General features: G+C 41.6%; 1 long non-coding RNA gene across 1 annotated transcript; it reads right to left on the minus strand.

Moving 5' to 3' along the window:
* Positions 1-986: 986 nt before the first annotated feature.
* On the minus strand, positions 987-7,225 carry LOC133252979 (uncharacterized). Its single transcript, XR_009738136.1, has 4 exons — positions 6,792-7,225; positions 5,298-5,373; positions 2,275-2,331; positions 987-2,169 (listed from the first exon to the last, which is right to left on the minus strand). It is a non-coding gene; the product is annotated as an uncharacterized LOC133252979 (long non-coding RNA).
* Positions 7,226-11,641: the final 4,416 nt, after the last annotated feature.

Consider the following 11,641-nt stretch of genomic DNA (forward strand, 5'->3'; position numbering starts at 1 on the left):
CAAACTGAATGGAGAGAATATGGGGTATGGCTTCAAAGTAACTTGAGTTTGCCTCCCAGCTTTGCTCCTCATGAACTGGGTAAGCTGGGACAAGCTACCTGACCTGTGAGGCCTGTATTCTCAGTTTTAATGTGAGGATACCAATTTCCAATGAGACTATCCATGTAAAACCCCCAGTGAGATGCTTGGCATAAAGCAGGTGCTCAGTGGTGGCTCAGATGGTAAAGAAGTTGCCTGCAATGTGGGAAACCCAGGTTCAATACCTGGGTAGGGAAGATCTGGAGAAGGGAATGGCTACCTACTCTGGTATTCTTGCCTGGAGAATTCCATGGATAGAGGAGCCTGACAGGCTACAGTCCATGGGGTCGCAGATTCAGACATGACTGAGTGACTAACATTTTCACTTTTTCAATGGATTGTGAATTTGTGCCCCTTCCTTGTTACCGATCTCTATTACAGCACCAGTACAGACAGCCTTGGTGGTTTTGCAGAACCATTTGCTGCAGAACCAACATGGTGACTTGAAGCAGCAGATTTCTGCAAGTTGCCCAGTGTCTAGGCTGGTCTCAAGACCAGCCTGTATGTGGCTGCTACAACTGACTCAATTGCCCAAATTGAAGGAAGGGTCTTAAAGGAAGTTGCATGCAAATGTGCTCATCAGTGTGGGTGGGCATATTTAGGTCTTTGAAGTTATTTAACATCCAAAATGCATCATCACTGAAATTGATGAGAAAATGGAGAAGCCAGCAGCCTGCTCTCTCAGCCTCACCTCCTCCTCGAAAGCCAAGGGGATTTCCCTGGAAATCAGGTGGATCTTTCCATGAAGTGTGAGTATTGCAAGGGTGGCAGGTTACATAGCAGCCTTTTTTTTTTTTTTTCATGCACATGTGTGCACATAAAATATCCAACAAATATTTACTGGGCTTTCGCTACACACCAGCCACTGTGTGAAGGATGCAATGGTGAGCAAGACACATGCCATTCCCTTCACTTACAGGATAATATAGGCAGCAGAAAACTTGTCTATAGATTACTATCTAGAGTCAGGTGGAGAGCTTTCAGACCCAGAGTGAAAAACAGGTTATTATTTATGAATTGGGTACTTTTTGTCTTGTTATTTGCTAACAGAGTGCACCTTGTGCAAACTTCATTTTCCCACTACAAAACATGTGGTCAAAGACAGTTAGTCATTTGAATTCGAGGCAAATAAGCAACTGTCTATGGGTAAGAACTTGTATGATTGTAGTTTGGAGAGATCTGCTATGCAAATACATTGGCCAGCCCCTGGAGAGCACTGCTGATGGTCAAGCAGGGGCTGCTCTGTTACAGGGGCTCCAGAGGACTAGACTTTGAATTTTTGGCCTTTTTGATGGAAAAAGAAGGAAAGTAATGCTGTCAGTTTAACTTTCTGATGGCTAAACCACAGATGTGGGATTTAACTCTCATAAATCCTAGCCCTTCTCTGCCAATGACCCAAAGTGGGGCTTCAGTCAACCTCACCCTGACTCAGTTCCCCCTTCCTACATCAGCAGAGAGCAAATCAAAGGCTTAAGAGTCAGAAAACATATATTCCAATCCTTGTTCCACAATGTAGAACTGAGAAGTTTGATTTTTGGAGCCTCCGTGTCTCTCTAAGTCACTGAAGTCTCTCTACTAGAAGTCGCAGTCCTCGAAATCAGAAAAAAAAAAACAAACAAAAAAAACTCACCCCTCCAGCCTCTTGTAGAACAAGCCCACAACACTAGAATTTGGCTTCATCTACCTCAAGTGCCTTGAGCCCATAGATCGATACCTGTGTGGACATGCCGACAGTTTTTAAAGGCACTACCTGGGTTTCTTGCGCTGGTGGGCATGTCAGCGAGGTTTGGTGTTTCCTTGGAAGCATGTATACTGACAGCTCTTGTTTATTTCATGTGGATTAACTTCTCTTGAAGGCCATTTTCCAACATTTCCTCGTTTATCTTGTGGATCCCACCAGCTGAGTGTCTCCAGGTGTGCTTTTTTTTTTTCTGCCAAAGAACTGAACCAAATTTGAAACCTGCTTTGGCACTGGCAATCTCTGTGACTTTGGATGAGTCACCACATCTCCTAGAATCTCAGTTTTCCATTCCCTCCATGGGAAGGATATTCCTGTGTTGCTGCTTCTATTTCTCCCATGGCAGTGTTGTACTGAAAAATCAAACAGGATGATGATAATGATGATTATTATTATTTTGCATAAACTCAGAAGTAACTATAGGAACCAAAAGTAGAATTCTTGCAATTGTTACTTACCAGTATTATCAACAATCTGGAGAGTTACATTTGTCTTACCTGCCATGTCACAGATACCTACAGGGGTTTCATAAGAAAATACAAAGAACGAGAGAATTAGAAATGCTGAAAGTCACAGCCAAATACCTCATCATGCCTAGAGACTGCTTCCCTGCTCCCTGATGTCTTACTGACTTATTTAATCTGGGGTGGCAGAGAGCCCTTTCTGGAATTGCAGGAAGTCTAAAGTGAATATATGCCATTTTATATCCATTCATTTGTTTGTTTTTCTATCCAGCAAATACTTATTAAATCTCAGCTGTATGTAAAGATGAATCAAACATTGATTTGCTCTTGGTGATTCTTTGAAAACGTAAGAAAAATAGCACTCTTAGCTTCAAGCCAATAATACAAAATAGGAAATGCAAGGCAAGATCCTCATAAGAGGGGTCTAGTTCAGTGCTGTGGTTGCACTGAGGCAGGAGGGAGAATTTATCATTAAGGGGCAGGAAGGCTTATTATAAGAAATGGTTCCTAACTGAGTCTTGGGGAATGGAGAGGATTTGAACTTAAAGAAGGTGATGGGGTGGTGGGGAGGGCATCCGGGCAGAGGAATGACCCGAGTAGAAACAGGTAGGTTCCTCTGGTGACTTTGAAGTTCCCTTGATGCCTAGCATGGGTTTACTCCTTGTGTGAAAACTACTTTTTTTTCATCTCCGTGTTTGACATTTTCCTTTGATCACTGTTAGGTTTCTAGAAATAATCAGCTATCTCACTGTGCAGTAGATCTGAGCATGGGAGACTCCTGGCCTCTACTAGCATGATCCTGGCTCCACATTATGTAAGAAATCCATCAAAAATTCTTCTGGAATGTGAGGTTCACTTCAAAGCCCTCTTCTGTTGACTAAGCCTTGGGAGGTGCCATGCTCAATCACCACTTCTCAGTTATTGGGTTTCCCCCATTTTGCTCTAAGATCAAAGGAAAGGGTAATTTCATCATACAAGTGAAAATGAGATTCATTGATTATTGGTAGCTGTGATTATTGGTAGCTGATGTGGAGCAGAAATTCATTTAAGGAGGTCAAGAAACTGTCAGTCCAGAGTACGAGAGGAATCCTCAGCTTGTTTGAAACACTAAGGCCATGTAGAAAATCCAGCATGGGCTGCCATAGCACTCCAGATGACCAAGCTTTGGTTTTGTGTGAACGCTTGGGAGACTATTATTGACATGATTCTTTGTTCTGGAAGCCAGGACCAGCCCCTTGAGTTAGGTTACTCTCTGTGGCTCTCCCCTCCAATCATATCCAAGCAGCAAGACAAGCAGAACAGGAATAACTTAGCTTTTACCTGGATATGTTGCTTTCTAAGGTTGGGCTACCTGAGAAATCTGATGATGATTTTCAGATTTTTGGATTTTATGGACTGGTAAATGAAAAAAAAATTGGGTTCAACATAGAGTTGTTAACCTTTTACTTCACCAAATTAAGGACATTAAACTAAAAGGACCTTGGTAACTACAAAATGATTGTCATCTTTTTAAGAAGAAAAATAATTTTTCTGCCAGTTATTGGGAAGAGCATCATCTCAGAATAAAGATCGTTCCTTCCTAAGAGAGCTCAGTTGGTTTTCTTCCATTTATGGTTTGCTCTAAAATGTTTTAAATAGCTTCATGGGGAGCTCAAGTCATGGAACTGGCCTGTGGGGACCCCATATGTGTAGTGGATGAGAACTGACTTCATTTGTCCCCTTAGGGCAGATCCTGCGTGGACTGAGGAGCTTCATGGGACCACGGATGGTTTCTGTCACAGTCACATCAACCCCCACAAGGTGTGTTTTGCTCTGGCATCATATTTCCTGGCATTTGGTGAGTGAGAGGATGATGTGTTCAATTCACTTTTATTCTGACTCATTTGTGGGAAGGGAAATTTAATTCTCTGGGAACCCTTGTTTGTATTAGTGTTAAATCATTTGTCTGCTGTTTAATGATTTATACACACAGTGCAAAGAGGTCCCAGAATTGCTTTCCTGATCGTTTCTGCCCCCGCCCCTCCACTCCAGGTTGGAGAAATAATTTAGTTTTGTGCCTTCCTTAGGGAGTCTACCCAAGACACTGCTCTTTAGCTTACTCATTCCTAATACACGCTATTGGAATTGGGCTTTTAGCTGAGTCTACAGCCTTCCCGAGGATGTTTAGATTGGTATTATGTGGTGTTTTGTGCTATTAACATGCTGAACTGCTTTGCTTCCTTAACTCAGCAATTAGTCTCTTCCCGAACACGATGTACCCCTTTTGGATCATAAATGGTGATCATCTGATTTATTTTTCTGGAGTTCATACACTTAATGTGGATGGGCTTTGGTGCTCATTAAAGCAGAGACTTTTATTTGAAGGGTTGCTCCCTGCGTTGTGCTGATGGGACCTCATATATTACACTTATCCACACTGGCCATCTATAATTTAGTATAGTGCTCCCGTTCATGTAATGTTTCAGCATTTGCAGTACTTATGAGTAATTGACAGTATACAATGGTAACAATAAATCAGATAGGCTGGACACAGCCCTTTATGGTCAGTTTCACTGTCTACCAGAAAAGAAGGCTGAAAACCAGTGACTGCTGTTAACTGGGGGCTTTTCAGACCATAAAGTCAGAGAAAGCACATTTTTTGGCTTTTATATTTAATACATTTTTGAGTGGCTGTTTAAAATATATATCTTTGGTTGGATAAGAAGTCATGAAAAAAATGGTTCCCTGTTATGCATACTTTAAAAATTACTGCAGTTCATTTCAAAGGAATGATTTACTTTGACAAAGTGAGTTAACTTGAGTTGTAATGCGTTTAACAGGCCATATGATATAGGAGGCGTCAGCCTTGGTGATGTGGTATGTATGTCACAGAGCCAGAGATATTAGGATTTATTTTCTTGAAATGAAAATCCTGAACAGGGTGGCTTAGAATACAACACTTAAGATTTGAGCATTGCGTGTCTGGAATGCTCTTGTAGAGGGTGCATTGCCTGGGAACAGTACTGTCAGAGACTTACCTCAAACTTCCATTATTGATCAAGAGTATCTTGCATGAGCTCAAAACTGAGTGTTGTCTCCTCATAATAATTCTTCCTGCCATTAGGAGAGAGATGTAGGGGTCAAAGTGTGCAGGAGGAAACACAAAGTCTTTGAGGAAAAGGAACCCTCCAGTGCTTGATAACTCCAGTGCTGTGAAATACAAATCCTTATGAAGCTGGGCTATGTGGGATTAAAATCTAGAGGCAGGTCGACTTCTGGGTTTTATTTTCTGGCTCTGCCATTTATGCACTAGTCACATGACCTCAGGTGAGTTATTTAACTTCTCAGAACATCAGTTTCCTTGCCTCTAAAATGGTGAGAAAATCCTTCCCTCATAAGGATTTTCTTTTTATAAGGATGTTTTGAAGAGAAGATTTGGCACACACACAACACCTGGATAGGTGCTAAATAAGTTTTTTAATCATTTAAAAATAGTTTAATGAAGCAATAAAAAATTTATGCATTCATCTGTTCTATCAGAATTTATTTGAGTGTCTTCTCTGTTTTGGGCACTGGACTAGGCACTAAGGATACTCTAGGTAAAAAGTCAATGTCATGGAACTATTTCTTGTAATCAGGGGTTATGTTCAAATAGTTAAAAACTTATGCATCACAGTCCCATATAATCAGCAGTAAAAACAGATTCTGCTACCCCAGTGCCTCTCTGCTGAATGTCCCCAAGACCTCACTCTTCTTGGTTTCATTGCTTGTAGCCTTTGAACCATTTACTGGAGATTTTCACTTGCTTAAGTGCTAAATAATTTTCATTTTTCCTCCCCTGGACTTCTGGAGAAGAAGCAGAGTCATCAGCCAGCTTCTAGCTCTATAGATTCAGAAATTTCTTGGCATCTTTGAAGAGCAGTGTGACGGCCACAGGATAAAGATAGACTCTTGTATTCTATACCAAGAAAGAATGTTGGGCAGTTTAATTAGTGCTATGGTTGGTAAGGCTGTTTTCTCTCAACCTGAAGTGAAATCATTTGTATCTGTGAGTACAAATAAAATAAGTGCTATGAGTAAATTGGATTTTTACATCTTGCTTTTTAGGTCAGAGATAATTTTTTTTTTTTTTTGTATTGACGTATAAAAATTAAGACCTGGAATCCTACTTGAGCTAATAATGCTTTTTTTTTCTTTTTTTGGCAATAAAAATATAAATACAACTCTTTACTTGTGAGTACATAAGTGGAAATTCAGGTGTGTAGTAGCGACTTCACTTTCACTTTTCACTTTCTTGAATTGGAGAGGGAAATGGCAACCCACTCCAGTGTTCTTGCCTGGAGAATCCCAGGGATGGGGGAGCCTGGTGGGCTGCCGTCTATGGGGTCGCACAGAGTCGGACACAACTGATGCGACTTAGCAGTAGCAGTCTTTATCTGTAACAGGGGACAGTAAGAACTAGTGCGTTCTGAACAGTTTATATATGGTAAGAGCAGGAAGCTGTGGCTCCATTGTTTTGACCCAGATTTTACCTTTCGATCTGTGCTCTGATACTGCTGTGGTGCTTCCCTGGTGGCTCAGAGAGTGAAGAATCTGCCTGCAATGAAAGAGGCTCAGGTTTGATCTCTGGGTCAGGAAGATCTCCTGGTAGAAGGGAATGGCTACTCACTCCAGCATTCTTGCTTGGCGAATTCCATGGACAAAGGAGCTTGGTGGGCTACCATCCATGAGGTCACAAAGGGTCAGACATGACTGAGCTACTAATGCTTTCCCTAGTTAAGGTCTGAATGTTTGTTTCCTCTAAAATTCATATGTTGAAACCCTAAATCCCAAAGGTATTTGGAGGTGGATTTGGAAGTTGACTAGATTATAATGGTGGGGCCCTTATGAATAGGATTAGTGCTCTTATGAAAGAGGCTCCAGAGTGCTCCCCAGGCTGTTCAACCAGGTGAGGACATAGTGAACAGTTGGCAGTTTGCAATCAGAACCTGACCATGCTGGCCTGGTCTTGGACTTCCAGCCTCCGGGACTGTGAGATATAAATTTCTGTTGCTTATAAAGCACCCAGTCTGTGGTATTTTATCATAGCAGCCTGAGCATATTTAAACAGAAATCAGTACAAACTGTATTTTTTCTTTCTTTGTACAATTTATAATATCATTGGTAGATATAAGCAATGCAAAACAAAACAGATCTCCTAACAAAATCTTGACTAAAGAATTACATCTTGGTAGATTCATAGAACACTGCCAAAAAGGGACCTGGGGAAAATTTGCCAGGTAGAAATTATAAATAACACAAAACAAACAAGATGATGGCTAAAATTGCATCTGATTGAAATTTATAATGGAAAAATCAATTATTTGTGATGAGATTTAGATCTGAAAAGCTTGAGCTAGAAAAATTGGATTTGACAAAAATATTGGTTTCAGAAAGGACGAGACAGCAACAAATACCTGGCAGTGGCTGGTAAGAGATTATGTAAAACTTTATACAATCGCAGAACTAATCAGTGAATAATTTATGCTGTAAATTTTACAAGGAAAAGAATCTCAATGAAAACAAGTTTATTTATAAAAACTGAAGTATGGTTAATTTAAAATATTATATTAGTTTCAAGTGTACAGCATAGGGATTCAGTATTTTTGTAGATTATATTTCATTATAGACTATTACAAGATATTGGATATAATTCTCTGTGCTATACAGTAAATCCTTGTAGCTTATCTATTTTGTGTATAGTCATTTGTATCTGTCCATCCTGTGAAAGTGGAGAGTGAAAAAGTTGGCTTAAAGTTCAATATTCAGAAAACAAAGATCATGGCATCTGGTCCCATCACTTCATGGGAAATAGATGGGGAAACAGTGGAAACAGTGTCAGACTTTATTTTTGGGGGCCCCAAAATCACTGCAGATGGTGACTGCAGCCATGAAATTAAAAGACCTTTACTCTTTGGAAGGAAAGTTATGACCAACCTAGATAGCATATTCAAAAGCAGAGACATTACTTTGCCAACAAAGGTCCGTCTAGTCAAGGCTATGGTTTTTCCTGTGGTCACGTATGGATGTGAGAGTTGGACTGTGAAGAAGGCTGAGCGCCGAAGAATTGATGCTTTTGAACTGTGGTGTTGGAAAAGACTCTTGAGAGTCCCTTGGACTGCAAGGAGATCCAAACAGTCCATTCTGAAGGAGATCAGCCCTGGGATTTCTTTGGAGGGAATGATGCTAAAGCTGAAACTCCAGTACTTTGGCCACCTCATGTGAAGAGTTGACTCATTGGAAAAGACTGATGCTGGGAAGGATTGAGGGAAGGAGGAGAAGGGGACGACAGGATGAGATGGCTGGATGGCATCACTGACTCGATGGACGTGAGTCTGAGTGAACTCTGGGAGTTTGTGATGGACAGGAAGGCCTGGCGTGCTGCAATTCATGGGATCGCAAAGAGTTGGACACAACTGAGCGACTGAACTGAACTGAACTGAACTGATCCTGTATTCCTAATTTGTCCCTCCCCAGGGCTCTCTCCCCTTTGGTTACGGTAAGTTTGCTTTCTATTGTCTATGAGTCTGCTTATGGAAAACACATTTATTAAAATAGAAATAAAAATGGAAAAAAATTGATTGGGTATCACTAAACTAATTGAGGAATTAATTTGAGTTAATCGAGTGTACTCCTGAAATTACCTCTTTATGAAATGGTGTGAATGTTGGTGAGATTCAGGTCTCCTTGTTCTTCAGCAGGCTCCAGTGTAAGTCCCCAGTCCTTGCCATGGCCTTGGCCCTCTGCCGCCTGGCCCTTGCCCCCTCTGCCCTCATTTCCTCCCCCAGCTCCAGCACCCTGTGATCCAGCCATACTGGCCTTCTTGTTGTTCCTCCCACATGTCAAGCACATGCTCCTCAGGCCTTGGTGCTTTCTCTGCCTGGAATATTCTTCCTATAGGTAGCTCACTCTATGTTTTGCCAAAAGTTTTACTTTTGTTTTAGGTTTGAAGGATTCATTAACAAAAGAAACCACTCATTACACAGACAATGAACAATTTTTAGTAGAGAATTATTTGACTTAATTTCAATATACAGTCATTAAAAGAAAAGAAATAGAAAGAACAGGGCGAAGTAACAGCATATGCATCACCTAATTGGGCTGATACCTACATCCAGACTTTAACAGTGCTGGGAAGTACTGAATGACAGCAATTTAGAGTCCCAGTTGGGAAAGGATCCCAGGTGGTGTGTGCACCCCATGGATGAGACTTCAAATTGCAGCTTTGGGGGCTCTTGCTTATAATCCCAGATTGTAAATGGATATCACTATCAGTCTGTTTGCAAAAATGCAGCTCTTTTTTTCTGTAACTTTTATAATGCCATTTGTTTCACCTTGTGAATCATAAGATTTCCTTAGACCCTGGGGTGGGAGTGGCTGGCCAAGTCCCCGGGGGCTTAAGGAATTCTAAGACTCATCCCCTTTCATGTCTAAGGTGCCACTTGACTTGCTGGTAACAACGTACTTGCAGGCAGGCATGTACTCCAGGCATGGTCAGAAGTTCATCAGAGGCCTGCTCCTCTACTTCTGAAGCCTGAACAAGACTACTTCCATTTTAAATTCCCTAACACTCTGCAAGGATATCCAACCAGTCCATCCTAAAGGAGATCAGTCCTAGGTGTTCTTTGGAAGGACTGATGTTGAAGCTGAAACTCCAACACTGTGGCCACCTGATGTGAAGAGCTGACTCATTTGAAAAGACCCTGATGCTGGGAAAGATTGAGGGCAGGAGGAGAAGGGGACAACAGAGGATGAGGTGGTTAGATGGCATCACTGACTCAATGGATGTGGGTTTGGGAGGACTCTGGGAGTTGATGATGGACAGGGAGGCCTGGTGTGCTGCGGTTCATGGTTAGTAAAGAGTTGGACACGACTGAGTGACTGAACTGAGCTGAACACTCTGTCACTTCATGGTGACCTCTACTTAAATGTCACTCCACCCCTTTACCTTGCTTTCTGTTTTCTCATAGTAATTATTGTTTCCTGATGTTAATATATCTATTTCTTTGTCTACTCCCTTGACCAGAATATCAGCTCCAAAGGGTTTGGTTCACTGTTTTGTCTCAGTGTTTCAAAGAGGGCTTGACCTGAAGGAGGCTCACCAACCATTGGTTTGAACAAATTCTGCATCACAATGTTTGTGGTGGTTAACACCAGCCAACATCTTCCCTGAAATAGATTCCAGGGTCAGTATTACACTGAGTCGAAATTGTAGGAGAAAAGCAACAGTATCCAAATATCCTGCATCACTTAGAGCCTGTCCTCAGAGTATGGATGACATTAGCTACTCCCAGCAGTTCTGGTCTTCCTTCCTGGAACATAGTCAGATTGCACTTCTCTCTCCTGAAGATGTGTGTAGCCATAGACCTGGGAGTGGCCAGTGAAGTGTGAGCAGAAGGACTGTGTATCACTTCCAGTGGGAGGACCCTCAGAGCTAGCGTGGGGTTTTACAGATCCTTTCTACCTGCGGGACCAGAGAGGGAGACTCCCGGAGATGGTGGGTTGGTTAGGCTGGTCCTTGCACGAGAAGGGCGTGGACTGGCGCCCTCTCTCCAGCCTGGGCTGGGGATGGAGCACGAGCAGGACTCCACCTTCATGATTGTAGGTCACTGAGATTTTAGAGTTGCTTGTTGCATGGTTGACTAATACAAGTTGCACATTTTGTCTCATTCAGTTTTCACATTATCTATAGGAGGCATTATTCTTACTCACCACTGGGAAAACTGATCTTACAGAGGTTAAATTCGCCAAAAGTCACACAGCTACGAAGAGGCAAAATTGAAATTTGAGTCCAATTCTGGTTGATTCCATGGCTTGAACTCTTAAACATAAGCTTGTCCAGCTTCTCAGTATGTAATTGAATACATATGTTATAGTCCATATGGGTAAAAACTTGCTTACAAGACCTTCAATAGCCTCATTCAAAACAGGAGAACCACTGAAATCCTTTCAAAAATCAAGTAACATGTCAGCAACCTAGAGAAAAGTTGATTGGAATTATAGGTCTCTTGTTTTCCTTGACAGCACATACAATGAATTAAATTTAAAACCCATTTGAAGGTAACTTGGGTTTGATGACTTTGAAAGGAGGCTGGAAATAGTGCCCACTTGGACAGGATTATATTTATTCCCTCTCTCTCCATTTAGGAATTGCAAAAACTCCAATAGCTTTGCTTAAAAACAAAATAGAAAAAAAAAAAAAGCCTGAGAAACCTATTTTAGGATGCCCTGCATATACTCCCCCTCTGTGTGAATTAGAAGACAGACTCTCTGAAGGTCATGGGAGGACATGGACCAAGGCAAATGCCAGCAGGAATACACCTGAGGTACATGTGGACTCAGG

The sequence above is a fragment of the Bos javanicus genome, chromosome 8 (assembly GCF_032452875.1).
Source record: "Bos javanicus breed banteng chromosome 8, ARS-OSU_banteng_1.0, whole genome shotgun sequence".
In the NCBI taxonomy this organism is placed as follows: domain Eukaryota; kingdom Metazoa; phylum Chordata; class Mammalia; order Artiodactyla; family Bovidae; genus Bos; species Bos javanicus.